Source organism: Prinia subflava, chromosome 2 (genome assembly GCF_021018805.1).
Source record: "Prinia subflava isolate CZ2003 ecotype Zambia chromosome 2, Cam_Psub_1.2, whole genome shotgun sequence".
In the NCBI taxonomy this organism is placed as follows: Eukaryota; Metazoa; Chordata; class Aves; order Passeriformes; family Cisticolidae; genus Prinia; species Prinia subflava.
In genome coordinates, this window is record NC_086248.1 from 83345089 (window position 1) to 83365401 (window position 20313).

The following is a 20313-nucleotide window of genomic DNA, read 5'->3' on the forward strand; positions in this document are numbered from 1 at the left end:
TGGGCTGCGTAAGAGTAGCAGTGCCCAGTCCAGTCTCATGCTTGTGTATAAGGAAGCATGTAGGGAACCTGTCTGTGTTCCCACATAAGTGGAGCCTAAGGCCATTCTGTAAGCTGAGACGTGTTCAGCACATGGTTCTATCTCCTTAAAGTTATGACAAGGGTGATCTAGAACATCAGCTCAGCCTGTAAGAGAAGTGTCTCTCTGGAGGAGAGCGAGTGGTGCGTCGCCTGTGGGCCTGTGAGTCCACAGTCTCTTCCCCACAGCCGAACTGCTGTGTGAAGGGTATAGACAACTTCCACAAACAGCAAGAAACAGGAAACATAAATGTACACAATATGTACAGGTAAAATATACCTCATCATTAAGGCCTTCTGTTCTCTTCTAGTAAACTGATCAGTCATTACAAAGTAATTGTTCAGAGCTGAGAAAACTTGAATAATAAAGCCTGCTTCCCAGTCTTGGCTGTACTTATTAATGCATAATTCATAGCAATGCAAAGAGTGGTTATGGAAGGCATTCTGAGGGCTAACATACAAACTTAGCTACTTAAATAGTGTATAGGATAATACCAGCTAGTAGTAAGTCTGCATGTTTCCATAATCTAAGTTGTGACCTAGAGACATCACCCCATTTTATCCTTAATACAGCGAAGAAGCACCCAGCTGCAACTCTTACAGAATATGGGCACCTTGCCAAGTTCACAATAAGGAAAATTATCCTTTTAGGTATTTAACTTTCCATTCAGCCTGTAGAAGGATGAACAGGATCCATTTCATAAGCTTCTATAAATAAGTTTTTCCAAGAAACTTCACAGAATCACACAAAATAACTAACTTGGAATAGTCATACTGATAAGTAGTTTCTTGAAAAGTCTGTGGTGGCACTTATTTTCTCTTTTCTGTTTTCAGAAACCCAATATTGGAATCACACCAAATTATGTTATTCTGCTACTTAAAGCTGCTTCCTGAGTTGTAGAAGAAACTATGCCCTGAAAATATAACACACTATTTTTTCTGTGCTGCTTTACTCATTTCAGAGAGTTTAAGATGGCTTAAATGATAGCAGAATTTTGGACAGTGTTTCCTGTTGTCTAATTTACACTTGGGAGTTGCCAGGGTTTTCAGCTGTCTGAAGCTTATGCTTTGCCAAAAATTAATCAAGTTCTGGAAACAGGAAAGTATGGAAAATAAAGCAGATACAATTAATGCTTTTAAAGGTCACTGTTGCATTTATAGAACTGCTGAAATCCAGACAGTGAAGAGAGGTGTGTGAATAATACCTTTCGTAGGCATTGGAAAAGCCTGGCTCAGGTAATTCATGTTTATCATAAGAACAAAATAAGGTAATATGTGGGGCTTACACATATCAGTGGATATTCATAAAGACCTTCATTTTCGGGAAGGGTTCTGAAAACATGTTCAACAGGTAATGTTAGACAAGGGATTTTGCATATATTTATAGGTTTTCGTTAATCTGTGTGCTCATGTATTTTTCACTTGAAATGTGAATTTTAAACCTTTTGCTAGATCCCCTTTTGAGAACTGTTTTGTATAAAGCCCCAAAGAAAAGACAAAACTGAATTCTGTTCTCATGATTTTCTGCAGAAGACGTATGAGCAGAGTGACCAACAGCATGTCTGGCCTGGTCTCTAACAGTCCCAAAGCAGATGTCTAGGAAGACTGTAAAGCATATAGTGGTATTTTTCCAGAATACTATCCCTATATCATGAGATAGATGACTTGGGTATTTCCTGAGCCAAACATGGCAAGTTTGCATATAATCAGATGGCACTTTGCACATAGTTTTTGGGGGTTTTTTGGTAGGTGTTAAAAGTGAGAAGCTATTTGGAAACATAACTGTTGGTGAATGTTGCATTTTGTTCACCGACATGGAGCGGAGAAATCCTCTTAATACCACATCTGCAAACAGCCCTATAATGCAGTATAAATATTTACACCTTTTCTTTTAAGTGATATTTCCTAAAGTATTGTCTAAGCCTTTAAAAATCTCAAAACTAAGGTAACTGCACAGTATTTTCATCCTCTTCTGGAGCAGTGAAATAATGTGTCTGAGCACTTGGAAATACCAACTGTAATACTGAGTGAGGTTTGTCAGATAGAGGAAACTCAGTGTTCCCTGCAGGTATTTCAATATGCATGTCCATGATTTTTTGTTGTCCATACATTAAATAGAAAAGGTATTACATGTTGTAATGCAGGTAAACAGTACGTAGTAAATTTGATAGAACACTTCTCCAGTTGTTTTTTCCATTGCTGAGAGGAAAGGTACTGAAAGAAAGAGAGAAGTGTTACACTATCTTGTGCTTTCCCCTCAGGAACATAAGCAGTGAACCACAGCTGGCAAAGCCATGCCAGAGCCAAAAGGGCATAATGCATAATGCATTAGACTTAATTAAGAAGCATGCCAAAGAGTGATGCCATCCTCTTTCAAATTTTCAGTCTGCAGTGTTTGTTGAATTTCTGAAGTAGAAATCACAGTATCACAGAATGTGCTGAGTTGGAAGGCACCCACAAGGGTCATCTAGTCCAAATGAAAGAAGGTGTTTTTAAAACTTAATTCAGCCACTTTTTAATACATTTACCTGTCCATTTATTAAAGAAATGATTAGCTATAGACAGCCTTCGGAAGGGAAAATAGGTGTGTTGGATATATTGATGAATATAACTCATGATTTATTTATGGATCCATACAGTAGGGGGCAAGTTTTAAAAGAGAAGTTAATTAGGTTATATGGGCATGCAAGAAATCTCTCTTGCTGTATTTTTGAGAATTAAAGAGTAAAAATTGTAAGGCTTGGCCGGGAAGAGGGTCTGTCTTCATGACTTTAGAGTTCTGTGTAGCTCTGTGGTGTATTTAGCTCCTGGTAAGGCCTTTTGGTTGCGTTGAGATGCGAGAAGCTTGGTGGTCGTGTTCCTGAAGTCTCACCCAGTCAGTCTTGTGCCACACCTTCTCGTGCTTGCAGTATCCAAGAACAAGTCCTTTAATGGAAACTGCTGTATTGCAACAGCAATAGGAAAGGAAGCTTGCAAAGCTTTTCTGGCATAATGAGAAAGGGGAAGATCATATCTAATGAGATTTCTGGATTAGAAATTAGGGAGTTTTAGATAGGAATCTGAATTTAAAGAGGCTTAAACTCACCAAACCTCTGAACTTTTGGAAATTTGCCATGAAGCTGTGGGAAAAGTTAGGAAAGAATTGTTCCTGGGTGATATGCCCGAGGAGATTAACTGCTTTCTGCAGTGCTCTTCAGTGTGGTATTGTTCTATAAAACACTCAAAGTGATTCAAATATCCCTTAGGCTAACATCTTATCTCAGCCACATGTGTAACCCAATATCTGAGTATTGTTTCACTCTGCTTTTTAACTGGATTTAGACTGATGATTTGGGTCTAAGAAGCCACAGGCAGCTCCCCAGAACCAAAATATCACCAAGTTCAGGATTTGATAGCCAATGCAGACTTCATTAAAATTCATTAACCATTATCTGATTGCACAGTTACCATCATTCTGTAAATAGCATTGACAGAAAGGGGTATATTTACTGGCCTTGTACAGAGAAAAGTAATGTTTTATCCATTAGTAGTGTGTTGTTTTTAAAGTTGTTTACATTCTTTGAGGAAATGCGGAAGCTACTGCTTGAAGAGGTTAGACGACATACGAGTTTATGGGCTCTTTTTGAAAATGTTCTTGAAACAAATGCTAAATTAAATTATTCAAGTAATAGCAGCAGAGAGAACATAATGTCTTGGCAAGCTGAATTTACTCTGTTATATTTGAATAAAGAAATCTAAACTCTGGGGGGAAAAAGAGGTTGTCAGATCTTATCATGATACAATGAAGAATTATATAATTTTTTGGTCCTACCCATAAGTTTTGCTTGCAAGTTACTGCCTTTGTCAAGTTACTGATGGTCTCAGAAAGATAAAGCAGAATACAAATAAAATTATTGCATGGTTGAAGTAGAATGCTTAAAAGGTTAAAAATGTGATAATCTGTTGAGAAAAAAATCTGGGGTTTTAAATTATTTTTGCTTTTTCTTCTTTTTCCCTTTTAAGAATAGATGTGTGTTAATTTAAAAAGTAGTAATTCGTGAGCATTCCTTAAAGCTCTCCTTTGAATTCTGTAAATCCTTGTCCCATAGAAACCTTAGGTTATAAACTTCAAAGGCATTTCATGAAGCCTCGAGGTGAAAGTAGGTGAAATTTTCAAAAAGTCTTTCTCTCCCCTGTGGAACTAAAGACATGGGAAATTGTGTCAGTGGAACTGAAGTTTGCTTTGAAATGCTGGGTTAGCACAACCACAAAGTACTCAATGGGAAGGTTCAAATCACTGCTGGTGTATTTACTGAATCACAAAGGCTAAGTTTGTGCAAATTCTTCCCACTGCTCTTTTGTTCATAATTCCAGAGAACATTTTTTAATGATTAATATACTTTTTCTTAGAATGAAATATTAGACTGGGCCTTGGTTACAGCATGTTATATTCCCTGGACATGTTTTAGTCCAGGAACAGTTATAGAAATGCAACATAAAACCAGTGGGGCAAATATAAACTGTAAGTTCAAGATTTTGTAATCATATAAAGAAAAATGTATCCCACTGGTGTTCTTGTTCTCCTAAAACATGAGATTTCTTTTTAAATCTCATCAATTATTATATACCGATTGCATAATTCTGCTTTACTGGCTTGCTGTGTGGGTCTGTCAGTTCAGTTCTTGAGGCCTCTGTGTGGGTTTTGATCCTAAACTAAGAAAGACAAAGACTTTGCCCTCTCTTTGCCTTCACATAACCCACAACTGTAATAAAAGTAAGATAAATACATTGGAAGTTACGGTAAGGGGGGGGTGTTTATTATTTATTTTTAAAATAATTATATGAGCCTTTGACATATTTTTTTTAATTGAGCAACTTGGTCTAGTGGGCGGTGTCCCTGTTCATAGCACAGGGATCAGAACTAGATAAACTTTAAGGTCCCTTCCAACCCATTTTCTGATTTTATTATTTTATAAAAATATAGTTCACTAATTATTGTTTTCTAGATACTGATGACTGTGAGCAAGAGGTTGTTTATATATTATATTCTTCAGTGTGCTGAAAAGTTTTTCTGTTTCAGGGACAGGACACTTGAGTTTAAAACTTAATTATAAAAAAATAAATTTTAAAACCTGGAATTAGAAAATAAATATGATCATGCTTCTTTCTGACACACAGAGTGAAATAAGTTAATTAACACTGGAAAGGAAAACAGCCTGTTCATTTTTATAAAACCTCCAATTTAAATACATTTGTCTACCAGAAAGGATAGAGTATGTGTTAGCAATCTTAAATACTACTAGAGATTTTTTTAGAAATTCACCAAATACCTATTATGGGTGGTCTTACAAAATTTTTTGTTGCAATCCTGTTTGCATTATCCAAAGAGAATGCATTATTCATGCATTATTTAGGGAAAGGCATTGTGCCTTAACTTTGCATTTGTGGTGAAAAAAAATTCCTGAAAGGAATTTCCCATGTCGTCTTGAAGTATTATGAAGCTGCCATCACTCCACTGTTTGTAAATACCATTGACATTTTCATAGCTGATGTTTGTAATCTCACCAAGACACCAGCCATTTCTGCTTATTTTTTTAGTAAAAAAGGCCATTGAACTTACTTTAAAACTTGCTGTTGTTCTACAGGTGGGATTTTTGACAGGTAAGAAACAAAACTGAGTCTATACATATTCTTCATTTTTACTTACTGCTTATCAAAACCCGTAATTACTTTTGCATGTTTGCAAAAATGAAAAATTTTTATATTCTTTATAGTCAGCCTCGATATTGAAAACGGGTGCTGAAAACTCTGTTTTAAAAGCCATGTATTAAAAATAAAGTTCCTTACATTATTCTTACATACAGGGAACAATAAACTGATGCTACAGAAGTTGAAACTAGAATTGTGTTCAGATCCAGAACTCATAGAATTAATTTTGCTTTTGGTTTCATCTCACAAAGATGAAAGCAGGATACTGTGTGATGGCACTATATAGATTTTCAGAGTGTCCTATAACATTTTACTGATGCAGTGTGTCACCCAATGAGAATGTTTATGGAAAGAACACTGAAAATATACTCATCCTGTATTTGACAGGCAGGTATAAGTTACTGAAGATTTTTCTCAAGACATTGCCCAAGTTGTGTGGCATGGGGGAATTGGGTTTTGTTTGTATGTTTTAGTAGTGATGACCTTTAATTCAATTTAGCTGAAAAAGTGAAATTAGCTATCGAGGGGTGGAAAATAGAAAGCAAAACATTTGGATCTGTTTTTACAGAAATGAAACAGGTTTCATTCCAGGCTGTTGGGACACTGACCAATTAATGGTGCAGTGTAATGATACGTGCACGCTGATCTGAGACTGGGTTGCTGCTGGAGGACGAGGACATCTTGTCTTCTGTTCCCCCTTGCTGGGTCTGTCCAGTCTGTCCATTGTACCTGATTCCAGTAAGCCCTCTTATGGATGAGTCGAGTCGATTTTCTGCTACAGCTGAAAACTGAAGTAACAAAAAATAATCTGTGTGTCATTGAGAAACTCTAACCTGCCTAATACTCACTGGTGCCTTTGAGGCACCAAGCGTAGAAGAGGCTGTCACTTTCCTCAGTGGCAGTTCACTGCTGGGACAGTAAGGCAGCTGAGAAATCCCATGGAGCCCTGCCTATCCAGACAGCAATGGATTTTCTTCTTAAAAGAGTAAAAAGAGAATTTGAACTGCAGCTTTTTCACAGTGGTGTTTTGTGGCTGTAATCACCTTAGAAGTGATCCTAAACTCTTTATTCTCATGATTGCTATTAAGTTGCTCATGAGAATGGAAAACAAGATTTGTGGGTCAGTTTTGATCCTTTTGAAGGTAATGGTTATATTCCCTCTAATTTCAGAAGGGTCAGAAACATTAGCCTTCTTATTTTTTTGCCATGTCCAGAAAGAAATATGTGTTGCAGATGAGATGTGTCATTTTGTCATCTGTTAGAAATTCAGTTTTTGGCACTGCAACTATGCAAGCAGCATGTTTAGTTGCTGTTTTGTTTCTGGGTTTTGGTGGATTTTTTGTTTTGTTTGTTGGTCTAGTGTTTGTAGTCAATGAAGCCTCAGTAGTAGCTGTTACACATGGATTGATTAGAGTCTTAAGGTGACATGCTGTCATTTTCCATGTCTGTCTTTGGAACTAATTGCTTCACTTCTGCACAGCATTAGATTATGTGGATTGGACGGTATGTTACCCATGCAGCAGAGGGTTTATAGTGCTTGATCCCAAATGGAATGTAAAATATCCAAATGTGCTTATTTAAAGGACGGGAAAAATTGACTGGTAGATTTCTATATATCAAATGCAGCATTTAATTTGGAGAACAGCTAGAGATTGCAGAGCATTTGTAGAATAATGTATACTGGTGTTAGCACTCTCCAGACACACCAATCTTTTGGGAACTTGCACATCCCTGTGTCTTCTCTTTTCTTAGGGCAGTTTTTCCTGAGCTTTCTGAGCTGTCCCCTGTGGCTGCCTGTCACTGTCTTCTCACAGGGCTGTGAGCTCTCTAGGCAAGATCAGCCCTGCTCTCTGACCACTGCATCACTGCCAAGTGCATGACTGCTGGTGTGAAGCCTGCAGTCTTGACAGCCTGTGTTCGAGCAAACACAGTCAGATAGGTACAAGTCTTAACCTGCTGGCTGTGCTTACCTGGGGCCTTACTGTTACAGTAGTTTGGGGGATGAGAAGGGGAAAGCAGAAAAAAATCGAATAGACAAAGCAGTTTGAAAGGCATGCACAGGACAGTTTGCCATGGCTATTTTGACTAAGTATCATGAGTTGGTATTTGTACACACTTTCGACAACTTTTTGAAACAGTTTCTGCTTCCTGTTCCAAATCAGAAAAGAGGATTCAGGACAGTTTGTTTTAGGAGACAGAAACAGGTTCATCTGTCACTGTTTTTCTGGACAAACTGTGTGTATAAAACGTGCACAGCAACGTGTTTGTGTATTCAAGCAAACAAAGCACATACACTTTTTCTAGACTATATTTCTGTCCTGGTAGTTCAGTGTTCATCCAGCTTCACCTGTGTACATATTAGTTATTTTCATAAACCTTTTCTAATATGTATGCTATAGTTTTAAAATTAGGAACTACTTAAGGAAGTTTGCCCTTCTATTTTTTTTCCCACTTCCCCCAAAAGCTTGGCTTTTTTTCTTAAGTTAATTTGAATTTTCATATATATATATATCTATCTATATATGTATCTTTGTGATTAAAACTACATTCACATTATAGATGAAAGCTGCAATGATACAGATTCACTGCAATGATTTTAAACATGGGTTCTACTTAAATTCATTGATATGTACTAATACAAGAATTTTTTTTAAGATTTCTGTTTATCCAAATACTAGAGAAGTAGTTCAGATCCCACATAAAAGTGCTTTGGACTGCAAAAAAACCCACTGAATCTCTTTGGCTCTGGGAAGAAGAATGCTCGTTGTTGAAGGCTTATGAGTGATGATGCATGGAAATGATACCTGCTGGTCATCTTGTGGCAAGAGGAGAGTCACCTCAGGTGTCTGTGGGGTTGCTTTTCCATGTTACAACACTGGCAGATTTTTAACACAGAGAGAAATTATCTGGGTGAAGAGAAATATGGAGAGTATTTTATATCTCTGAGCAGTTCGTTTCAGCAGAAAGGCTCCTTTCCTGTTGCTGGAAACCAACACTGTACATGCTGCAGACTAAGTGACTTCAGTTTTCTTCCAGTTTTCAAACCAGAGTCTTTTAGCTTCCGATTTCCAGCAATCAGTGTGTTAAAGTAAATATTAAGCTCTATCTTCAGACAGCTTTCAAGATCTATGAAGTTATTGGTTCACATGAATTCAGTGTGAATCAGGTCTTGTGTACATCAAAGTTATCTCTGTAAAAAGTTCTTATGAAGATTTTTCCGCTAAGGATTCCTGTAAATTTCTTAGATCTATGTCCTCCCATGTAATTATTTTAAATCTAGATACATCACAGGCATTTTGAATCAGGCTTGCTAACAGAATTTGTCTTTTTTTATTCATTTTTGTTTTTCTTTAATGCATACATCAGTACTTTTGCTGATCCCTGTTAAAGGTGCTTGTTAAGAGCAAAATTTTATGTTGTACATGTTGAACTGAGTGTGGTTTAAAGAAAAAAATCTAGGTTTGCACTTTTAATGACCCAAACTTTCATTCATCATAGAATTCTGTGCTTAATCTGTTCTAGGATCTCTGCCATAATCTTATCGCTTTAATTATAGTCCCCAAAAATGCAAAAAATGTTATATAACTCTTTCTGAACTTGTTTGGGCTTCTTATAGACATGCTTATGTGGCAGGAAAAACATTATGCAGTCCAACCGTGGCATAGGGGAAAAGTCATGCAAGCAACAGTTAGGATCTGATTTTCAAAAAGAAACTTGCAGAGATATTCTGCTGACAAGAAATACACAAAGGATAGTTTCAGTATAGTTTTCTGAAAAATACAGACCTTCAACAACTGGGGTTGAGTAAATTTCCCTTTGTCAAATTGAAGTTATTGTAAACTTTCTGTTTTTTCTTATGTGGTCAGGGTCTACCAGATTAAATGTGTGTGCCATAAAATGACTTGCATCATCCTCTATCTGTAATTTAGAAAATTGTCAGTTCATTGTTTTACTATAGAGGTAAAAACCATTTGGGGTTTACGCATGTTATAAAATTCTATGTGGGCAGGTGTTACTCAGCTAGAGTCAGAATTGCTTTCTGTCTTTTCACATTGTAAAGGGTGCTTGAATTTCCTGTTGTGGGGTCCCTGAAAGAAGGAAAAGTTTGTCATTAATGTTGTCATAATGCTAAAGGCAAGAAAAAAAAGGAGGAACGGTTTTATATTTTCACAAAATATAGTCAACAAATTCTTGGTGTGTGCGTAAAGGTCTGTAAGGGCACTTTTGTAAGAACTACTGTTCTTTTGAATTGTTCATTAACTCTATTTGTAAATTCCCTTGTTGATTTGCACATGCTTTTTCTGTATCTTTAGACTCAATTTTATTTTAAGTCTGTCATATTTTAACAGTTTTTTTTTTTAAATGTCAAATAACAGGTCATAAAATCATAGTAAAATTTAGGCTTAGAAGGGACCATTCCACCCATCATGCATTCATGTGCACTACACACACAAGCACATGCACACTGAAAAGCAGTAACTGATCAGCTTGATCCATCTGCCCAGAGCCACAAAGTCTCTCACCTTGACAGCACCAGCAAATCTTAATGTGAGAATATTAAGTATATGCTCACATTAAGATATATAATATTAAATCAGGACATTTGCAAAACTCTTTTGTCGGTAGCATAATGAAAGAAGTTTATGTAGTGTTAGCCTTAAGAGGTATGTTAAAGTGTTCTAAGAAATCCCATCATGTATCAGAAACATGTCAGCTGCTGAATAATTTCACAGCAATGGTATGTAATTGTAGATACTTGTGTTAACACAAATATCACAGACAAGAGTGGCAAAATGAAACCCTCGTATAAGCATTTTTACTGGTGTTCAGGCCATCAAAACTATTGGAAAATATGGCATGTGTGTTGGACCAGATCAGTCATTCTTGGTGAATAACACATGTTTTACAACCTGAGAAATTGTCTGGACTCAAAAGAATCTAAATGTCAGAGCTGCCTTTAAGGCACCACAACTGCCACATTAATTTGTAACTCTTGTAAAATCTGTTGTGTGAATATGAACCTCACATTTATAATGTAAAGGATACAAAACTTGTTGATATTTAGGCACAGCCTGCTTGAATGGGTATATTGGTTATTTTAGTAGATATCCAGACTTCCAGTTCTTGTGTGTTTTGTCTTTGAAGTTTCTGGATTACAGTCAAGAATAATCTGGGCATTTTGAGGGGTATGTCACATTTTCATTTTGATAATGGGAACTGCTTGTGTAACTTCTTGACTTTGATGGTTGCTACGTCAGAGTTTTATTGAAGATCACAGTAACACAGAAAACCATTGTTTTATTTCCTTTGTCAGAGCTTTAAAAGTCACCCACATGTAGTTAGTGATGGTGAACTGCAGTACAAGTCACATTTGTGTGTCACCAACAGAAGCTGCCACAGGAGCCTGGGAGCTTCCAGATTTCCTCTCCTGGGGACCTTCCTGGCCACTTCTCCAACTGTGCTTCAGTTTGTAATCCTTTTTCCATTAGTGATTGGTGTCCATCTGGGAAGAGGCTCCATTCAAACTATAAAACCCTGTCTGTACAGTTGGCAGTCTCCTCTGAAATGGATTTTTAAGAACTTTGTTGGACAAGGACTGTCAGGAGTTTGGCTGCTGCTTTCAGGCTGCAAAGATCATCTTCCTTAATTTTTAGAATGTATGTACACTTTATCTTCTCATATCAGGACTATTTCTTAACGAGCAATCTTTCAGTATTTTTTATTCTCTTAGTTTTGTTTTGGCTTGTGATATGTAGGAGTAGCATGTAGTAGCAGTATTTGGAAGATCACTCAGGAGTTTGAATTTTTAGCCAACAGTTTTATCTGAATTATTGCCTCTGAGTGGAGAGAGTAACTTCTGAGCTCTTCAAAGCTGCCAGAGCATTCATTTTGGTCCCCTCCAGCCCTGCTTTTTTTTTTTCCTTCTATTTTTGATCGACATAAAATAAATGTTGCTGAGGTATCCAAGAATCCAGAGGGGCTGGGGTGGGAGGAAGTTTCTCTGAGTGTATCTCCTTACATGGCACTTACCACAATAGTGCCTGTGCTAAACATTCCACTTCTATGAGGCAGCATCAGGATATTCAGTTGCTTTTTATCTCTCAAAAACAATTTTTGCAAAACTTTGAAATTGCTCAAACTCTCAATTTTTCTGCGGCAACAAGTTTAGAGAGGATGGGATTCCAGCAATGAATAGCTTCTAGAAACTATTCTGGCATACAAAGTATCTTATATAAGAAGTCAGATCTTGGGCTTGTTTTTTTCTTCCTCCCTTTTCTGCCCAGCCCCTTTTCTGTGCTAGTGAAGGCCTTTGTTACAGCAATAGCCCAGCTGGATGCTACTTCCTCTGCTTAAGTGAAGTTCAAGAAACCAGCTGCTGCTTAAAAGAAAACTGCTTATTGTTAAGTTCCCCTTCTTCCCCCTGCCAAGGTTAAACATGTCCCTTCTCCGTCAGCACCTCCAGTGTAATGTGTCCCCAGATATTGGTGGGCACGTCTTCAAGGACATAAACCTAGTCCCTACCAAGCTACCTGCTGACAAGGCAGAATTATAGGCAATAGCTTTTAAAGTTGACTTAATGTTAGCCAGCCACACCAAGACCAGTTTCCCTTCCTTTAGAGGTTTTTTCCCTATCCTCAGAGCAATGCAAGGTGAAATTCAGGCACTTGCGACTTTCAGGAAAATATTAATTTTAGTTTTCTTCTTACTCTTTTCTTACATTAGTACTGTAATGAGCAATAATTTTAATATGAGAATTTACATGGTAGCTCCCAAGAAGATTTTAGTCCTGTGATTCATCCACACTTATATCCAGTAGGAAATGATTCACAAAGAATACATTAATAGCTTCCTCCTATTTCAAGCAGCTACTTTTAAAGAAGCTGATCACTAAAGCCTTTAAATGCTTAGCTTAAAAAGATGAATTCTATAAACTGTTTTCGAAAATGTATTGTGCAACACTGAGATAAAGTCACACAGCCAAACACAAGTTTAGGAGAATTCACTGCTGTACTGAGACTTCCTGTAAAGTTCAACGTTCTGAGTATTGAGTATGGTGCATTCCCTAATTCCACGATTATGTGCATTTTTATCCCAGACCATTGCTGTGGTAAAAGAGGAGGTCTCTTTTTCTGTGTCTGTGATAGTCAGTGCAGTACCTTGATTAGGATACTTTCTCTAAAAATCAGTAATTTACATTATTTCCTTAAGTTTTCCTGTATTAATAAATTGGGAGTTCAGAAGAAAATGTAGTCATCGTACAAGTAAACACTATCAAGCTGCAGTCTAAAGAGGCAGATGGAGATTAGATCAGTGTATAAAAACATTCCTAAATCTGGAATTTCTTGGGTTTTTAATCTTTGACTGCCTCTGTGATGCTCTTTTCCATATTCTTGTGTAAGTTTTTTATTTATGAGGGATCTATGCCTTTTGTATGCATATATATATTCACAGTGATGGGAAATCAAGCTTAGTCCTTCAACCCTGAAGACAGCCTTTACTGTTACATGCAATTTTACTTACTTCTGGGAGGTACATAACGTGGCCCTTGTTTTATCTGCTTCTTCTCTTTAAGTAGTTTCACGTACATATACTCTTTGTTTTCTCCAGAGCTATTCTTTGGCTTACCTTGACTGGACTTGCTAAATCTGTTGTAAGTCTCCAGTAAAGTGAGTTCTACAGCAATATCTGAGGCCTACCATAAATTTCTTTATCAGAGTGATTTCAGTAATGGATGTGCTGTTGTGTGATTAATGGCTCGTGATTTCATGACAGAAGACTTTAAGTGTTATTGTCACATCCTAGTCACATCATCGCATCTATTCAGAGACAAGACAACTGAGAGGCAAAATTAGAGGCTTTTTCCAGATCTTTTAATTGGTTGTTTCCAAAGTAGGAATGGATAGATATATTTTATATATCTAAATATAATATTCATGTGATGTTTCAGTATATCCACCATTCTGTGTGTTTTCAAGACAAACATCATTCTGTGTGTTTTCATTATTAATAATGTGTAACATGAGAAACTTGTGTGGAGCAGGGTTTGCGGTAAATTTGTAGCACACATCCTTCACAGTATTGTTTGCAGTGCTGGCATCTGTCTTGGGTTTGTATCTTCTCCTGAGGACACTGTTTCTAAATTCACATCTCTCCTAGAGAATTGCAACAGGACCTCCTTTGTATCTCCCATGGAATTCTGAGAATGCTTTCTAAAGTGTTATTTTAACTTTATTTAACTTCTAAAAAGTTAGTTTTAACTTTTTTTTTTAACTTCTGCCTGGTGTTCCCACCTGGCCAGTGCGAGATAGGTTGCAGAGCTACTATTTAGTGTGCATCTCTGTTGCACTGTCATTGAAATTAGAGGGGAGTAAAGCTATGTTTATTAAGTCTTTCTGATAGTCCTCAAAAGCTAAAAACAAAATAAACTATGCAACAATATGTTAATTTTGAAATCATTGTGTTTGAATGTAGCTGATCTGATTTTCTTAAAATATTTCTGGAGCTGCATACGAGCAGTAGTTAAAGATTTTTAAGACTTGGTTTCCTAAAACCAAGTTCCTAAAAAATAGCTAAGCCAATGCACAAGGGATTGAAAAGTTTTGAGGTTTCCAGTGTTTGAATCCAGCATGATAGAAATTTTAGTCTTATTTTATATAAATGGCAGTTATTTTATACGGAAGGCTTTGACAGATTGATATTGCATCATAGCATTGATAATTTGAAGTCAGTTGTCCAGACAAGGTAAATCTAGGTGCAAATTCATCAGTACCTACCACCTTGATGCTGAGTGGTAAAAGATATGGATGGTAAAAATGTTGATGTTATTTTTTTAGCCATTTCCCAGACTATTTCATAAATGGGAAAAATGAATAAATCTATGAAGACAAGAAATATGAAACTCAGTAAGAAAGAAATAGTTTAAAAAAAAGTTTGCTGTGATGTATTATCTCAGAGATAAATAGTTGTCAAAATTTATCTACTAAACTTGCCAGAAGAGAGTCAGCACAGCAGGTGACTGTGTCATGAACACTTTCAGGAATAAGAGAAGATGGTTTTGCAATCAAAATTTAAAGAAAAAAAATCCCCATTTTCTATTTAAACCCAAAATCACACTTGAAATACAGTCATCTCAGTTAAGTGATGGACACCTATTCATAAACAGAAGCTATCAAGTTAATAGTTTCCAATTGCCAGAATTCTGTATAAAGCGTGAGCTAAAAATATTTGACATATAGTTCAAATGTTTCTTAATAATGTGCTAACTGCAGGAGAACCAAACCCAGGAAATCAAATATTGAACTCTTCTAGCTCTCACCTGTGAGATAGTCTGCAAGGAGGAGTGACTGACATAATTTGTTAGGAAAAATATTTGCCTGTTTTTCCATGTGGAAGAAATGTTGGTTCACGTTGCCAGAATGTTGCATAATCAGACCTGTGGCTTAATCAGACCTGTTTGGAGAGCATGTGACACTTTGGGGTTGGATCCCCGAATATGTGATTCTTGAAGCCTGCTGAAAAGAGGAGCAGCAATCAGGATAACATTACACTTCAATTTGTGAGCTCTTCTTATTTCTGTGGTTTAAGCTGATGGTGATGGGATGTGTAGTCTCACCAATATGTGTATCTGTTGAACCTTATATATTAGTTTTCCTCTGCTACACAGAAATTGTTTTCTGTTCACAAAGAAATGAATAGTGCCAAGTCTGACTGTATAATTAGTGAAATTTCTTGGTTCTGGAAAATACTGTACTGCAAGTTTATTCCTCGGCTACTTTTCTCCTTCGCCCCTTCTCTGTCATTCCAGGAGATGACAAAGGCTCTGCCTCAAAATGTAACTCTCCTTGGAGAGTAAACCTGTTACTGCCTGCAGCCCTCCCCAGATAAATAACATCACAAGGTTATCATTCTTTCAGCAACTGAACTATCCTTTTGTACCAGGAAAAAGAATTTATAGTAAAAGAATTATAGTGTTCTCCTAGCTGAGCACATACTAAATATGTGTAACTTTATAATTGATCATATGTATCTCAATAAAGTGTCGTAGAATTAGAAGAAATTGAATGTGCTACAAGGAAAAAAATGAAAACAAGTGTGGTGTCAGAATGCTTATTTTCAACTTATTGTTTCTAATGTTGATAGGTTTTACACAATTCACTTATTTTGTAATTTTATGTTTTTTGAACCAAGGTTTTCTTTCTCTTTTGAATTCAACGAGGGTGAAAGGCTTTTAGTGTTTTGTAAAGTTTTAAACAGATGGGAAAAACAAGGAGTGATTGATTTAGTATAGAATAGAATAGAAATGCTCTCATTCACCATCCCAAGAACAAATCATGTCAGAGTATTTTCTCCATCTAGGGTTAAAAAAATTGTTCGTTATCTTGTGTAACAGCTTGGCTGCCAGCCCTCATCAAAGTAATAAAATTGCAACCAGTAATGAAAACAGAAAAAATAATTTTCTTAACCTTCAAAGGAAGTTTCAATTTATGTGTTGTGTAAAGGCTTGAGTCAGTGTTTTATCCTACTCAGCTTAATGTTTGCACATAGACAATAGTATCAAGTAGCAGTACCACAGCAGTTCACTTGTTCAGTGTCCAGTGCTGTTAAACACAATATATCAGCTTCATGGCAGGTCCATGTAATCACAGATCCATTGATTCAAGAGAGTTTTGACTTGCTCATACCAGTGAATAGGTTATTTTTTAATATGAGATCATATTACTAAAAGCTTGCCAAGAGCTTAATACCACGTTGGGGTTAGATTTGTAGAAGCTTACTACATCTTGTGACCTCAATTTACTTAAACTTGCATGTTTTCTACTCTGCTAAGACATAAATAAACCAGCACTGGAACACTACGCAAGCTGCAGAGAGCACAGTGCAACTCAGGACACTTCCATGGCCACCCCTTTCGGAAGGTTAAGCGCCTTGTCCCTCCAATAAGCCAAGATTCCTGGCAAAAGTCCAGCAGCTCGTTGTGTTGTGATGGAAAGAAACACTTGGAAACAACCAATTCACTCTCCAGGATGTTAAATATTTTTTCAATAGAACAAGACTAAATTTAAGTAAAGTAAAAGGGCTAACTTCTAAGCCTCACCAGGGAAAAAAAGTGGTAAGACTTGTTTTGCTGGCTGACACAGAGTTTAGCAAAAATGATTACTTAAACCAGGTCCAACCTGTCTCATTCTGTTTAACCATCATGTCCTCTAGTTTCTGCGTAATTAAAATTAAGTGGCTTTTCTTTCTTTTTCTCCCCATCATTTGGTAACAGTAAGCCTGAATAGCAACCTCCTGGGTTTGGTTTTGCTGTAGTAGAATCTCATGTAACAGACCTGAGGAGCTCTGAGGTCCCTGTTTTTTGCTGTGAAGAAACTGCTTTGAGGCCTTAGAAGGAGCAAGATGAGGACTAACACACTCCTGCAGTCACCAGGTGGTGAATGGACTCTCGGTGATTTTTGCCAGACTGACTTTAGGGCTCTTGGGGAAACCTTTGATATTACACTTATGCTCTTTTTCTGGCAGGGTGGATTTAACTAAAGTTTGGTGCCTGGAAGAGAAGGGCATCTGCTTTCAGTGCTTGTGGAGCATTATATTGTTGACATGTGGTGAAAAAAACTGCTTTGCGGTTTTTATGGATTATTGATGTGGAGTTTGTGAAATTTAAAACGTTTAGTAGAAGCAGATGTATTGTCACTATTGTCTTGGTAAGAGTAAGGCTGCTATCTCACCAGTAAGGAGAATATGAAAAGTGCAGAAGAAGCTGATTGTGCTGATTCTGATTCCTTGGTAACTTAAACTGAAGTGGAAATTCACCCCAGTGGTGCACTGATTTCAAAAATGGAAAGGACTTGGAAAATGAAAAGTCTAAAAAAGGTTCTACAGTAGTACTAAATTGCTTATTAAACTTCTAGCTAGACAGGACATAAAAATGGTGCTTAAAATGACACTCAAATAAAGGAATTATTTTCTGTTTTGTGTGGGGGAACCATCCTCATTCTGATGGCAACTCTGCTGCAAGGGGCATCCTATGACTGAACTTGCCAGACAGGGAAGACTTTCCCTGCTGTTGTGCTCTTGAAGTACTGTTAAAATCTCTCCATATTCAGTAAAATTCCAGTATTAGTGCAACATGTAAACCACTGCACATACCCTCAGAAAATGCACATCCTTAAGTGCTGTCTGAGCTCTTGCTCCCAGACTTGCTTCACATTCATATCAACATGACCAGAGTGAGTGGACCAGAAAGCACTTTGAAGCTAGAAAAGCAAAATCATCAAAAAAACCCCAGCTTATTATATAGTAATGAAGGTCTGTTCCTAGCTAAGTAATAGCTAGAAATAGCTGTTTCTAGCACAGAGGTAATAAACAGAGACAGGGGAAAAAAAGAGATGGAAAACTAGGAGTTTTCTTTCTTACTCTGGCATTGTGTGCTTTGTTTTACTTCCTGAACTCTGGCAGCTGAAATAATTTAGTTGTTTTATTCCTGTAGACATAGAAATATGTTTTCTTTGGCTTTAAAGTTAGAATGAAAAAAACAAAGCACACCTTATGTGGGAATGGGAGCATTTTTTGTGAGTTAGTGTCAGCTTTCCTTTGGTTGACCAATAAGCTAAAGGTGATCCCATGTTAGAAAAGCAAAATGCATGCATTTCAAAAAATACTTCAGAAACAAAGGTGGGTTTGCTCTTTTTTTAAAATTACTTTAGAGTATTCCTGTCATTTTCAGTTTCAAGTATTGTCTTTCGAGGTAATCTTGTAAAACCCCAATGTTTCAATACATCATATGAACCTGTGTAAAATTCCCATTTACATAAATACCTGTACTTTGAAAGACTAATTTGTTTGGTTTGGTTTTGGGGCTTGTTTGTAAACTGGATTTTCTGGTGGAGTTTTGTAGGTTTTGGGTTTGGGGGGTTGTTTGTTTCAACCTGCAGATTGAAGTCAGTCTATGCATAGGTGTACATCCCTGGCTTTGTTCCTAGTATTCCAGTGTGATCAGAAAATATGTACAGGGAAAAGAGACAGTAAAAATATCAGGTCCCATTGTGCAGTTGAATCTATTCAAATTGTCGTTTCAATCGGTGCAGTCTTTAAATCCATCTGATTGGAGGCTTGAAACAATAATGAGTTTTATTCACAACATGATCTTCTAAAAGAGATTTTTGCTTTATGTCCCACTACATTCTTGAAAGCACAGGCTTTTAATGAAAGTTTGTGCTTGATCAGTGGATTTTTTTCACTGTTTTTACATTTAATCTGAATTGTTGCACATTAGCAGATGTCACAGTTCATTGATAGAAAGGAAAAGGCTTTGAAATGCTTTTACAGGGTTTGAAGGCTTGATACACACAACTCTTGTTCATTCTTTTCTTTTTAGTATTTTCACACATTGATGTTAGCTCGTGAATCCTAAATGAAAAATTTTCAGAACCTGACAGCCCCAAACAAGGTAATCTTCAGTCTTTTTTACAGAATAAACATGACCCTTATGTTTTAGGCTGTCATTCTTCTTCCAAGCTGCTGCAAACATAATTTGAATCCTACTTCAGATTCTATTAAAACAATTATTATATTACTATAGTTACTCTTCAGGTACATGGCTGCTTTTTCCATTTTATGATTGACTTTGTATATGTATACAAATCACATGATTTTTTTGCAACCTGTAAGAATAAAAAGTATCCTACCAAGTAAGATTAGTGGTCTCCCTAATCCATTTTGTTGCTACTACACAATGCAATGGAAGATGTTATTTAGAGGGGCCATGTAACTGCTGCTCTCTGCAGTCTCTTCCCTTCGTACTCCAGCAGCATCCAGAGTTGTAGAAGGATGTTAAAATGGGCTATTCTACCTTATCCCTTTTAGTATCTGCTGATGTGTTGGTTGTCCATAAATATTTCTAATTCGTATTTGGAGTAGGTGGTACAGTCTGCCTCTACAGCTGCAGCAGCAAACTCCTATGAAGAAAAAGGTTTTTTACCCATTTTACTGCTTAACAGTGTCCCAGTTCTAATATTGCAGGATTTGATAAAGAGCAGTTCCACATTCATCTCATTGTCTTTGTGGTGATTTTAATCTCACTCATGTTGTTACACTCCTTTGTGCACTTCTTTTTCTGCTCTAGAAGTCCTGCACACATTACTGCAACTTACCTTTAGAGTGAACTGGAGTTTACATTATACAAGTTTACGTTTCATTTATTTGAGATGAATAAATAAAAGGTAGTTTTGAGGGGACTTCAATTCTATTATTTACTGAAATTGTTGAGCAGGGTATGTTTGTAAACTTCATGAACCACGGACAGATTCTGAGGTTAGTTTGTCCCATCTGTTTGGTTGCATTCTCCGCTTGTAGTGGCACCAGATGGTTGAAAATTTTGTGATAGAATTTGATTTGATTGTGTAGAAATGGCAAGAGTCTAATATAAATTGAATGTTTCCACCTTGTGTTTTCTTTCTCTTGTGATTCAAAGCATGCTACATCTTCTGTTTAACCTGGAATGAAACTTTTCTGACTTCAATCCATTCTGTCATCTCTTTAAGTATTTTTC

The 20313-nt window shown here is 36.8% G+C and overlaps 1 protein-coding gene across 1 annotated transcript in view; it reads left to right on the forward strand.

Moving 5' to 3' along the window:
- The window catches only part of PRKCE (protein kinase C epsilon), a 284066-nt gene that overhangs the window by 196054 nt on the left and 67699 nt on the right, over positions 1-20313 (forward strand). The gene's annotated exons all lie outside the window — the stretch shown is intronic.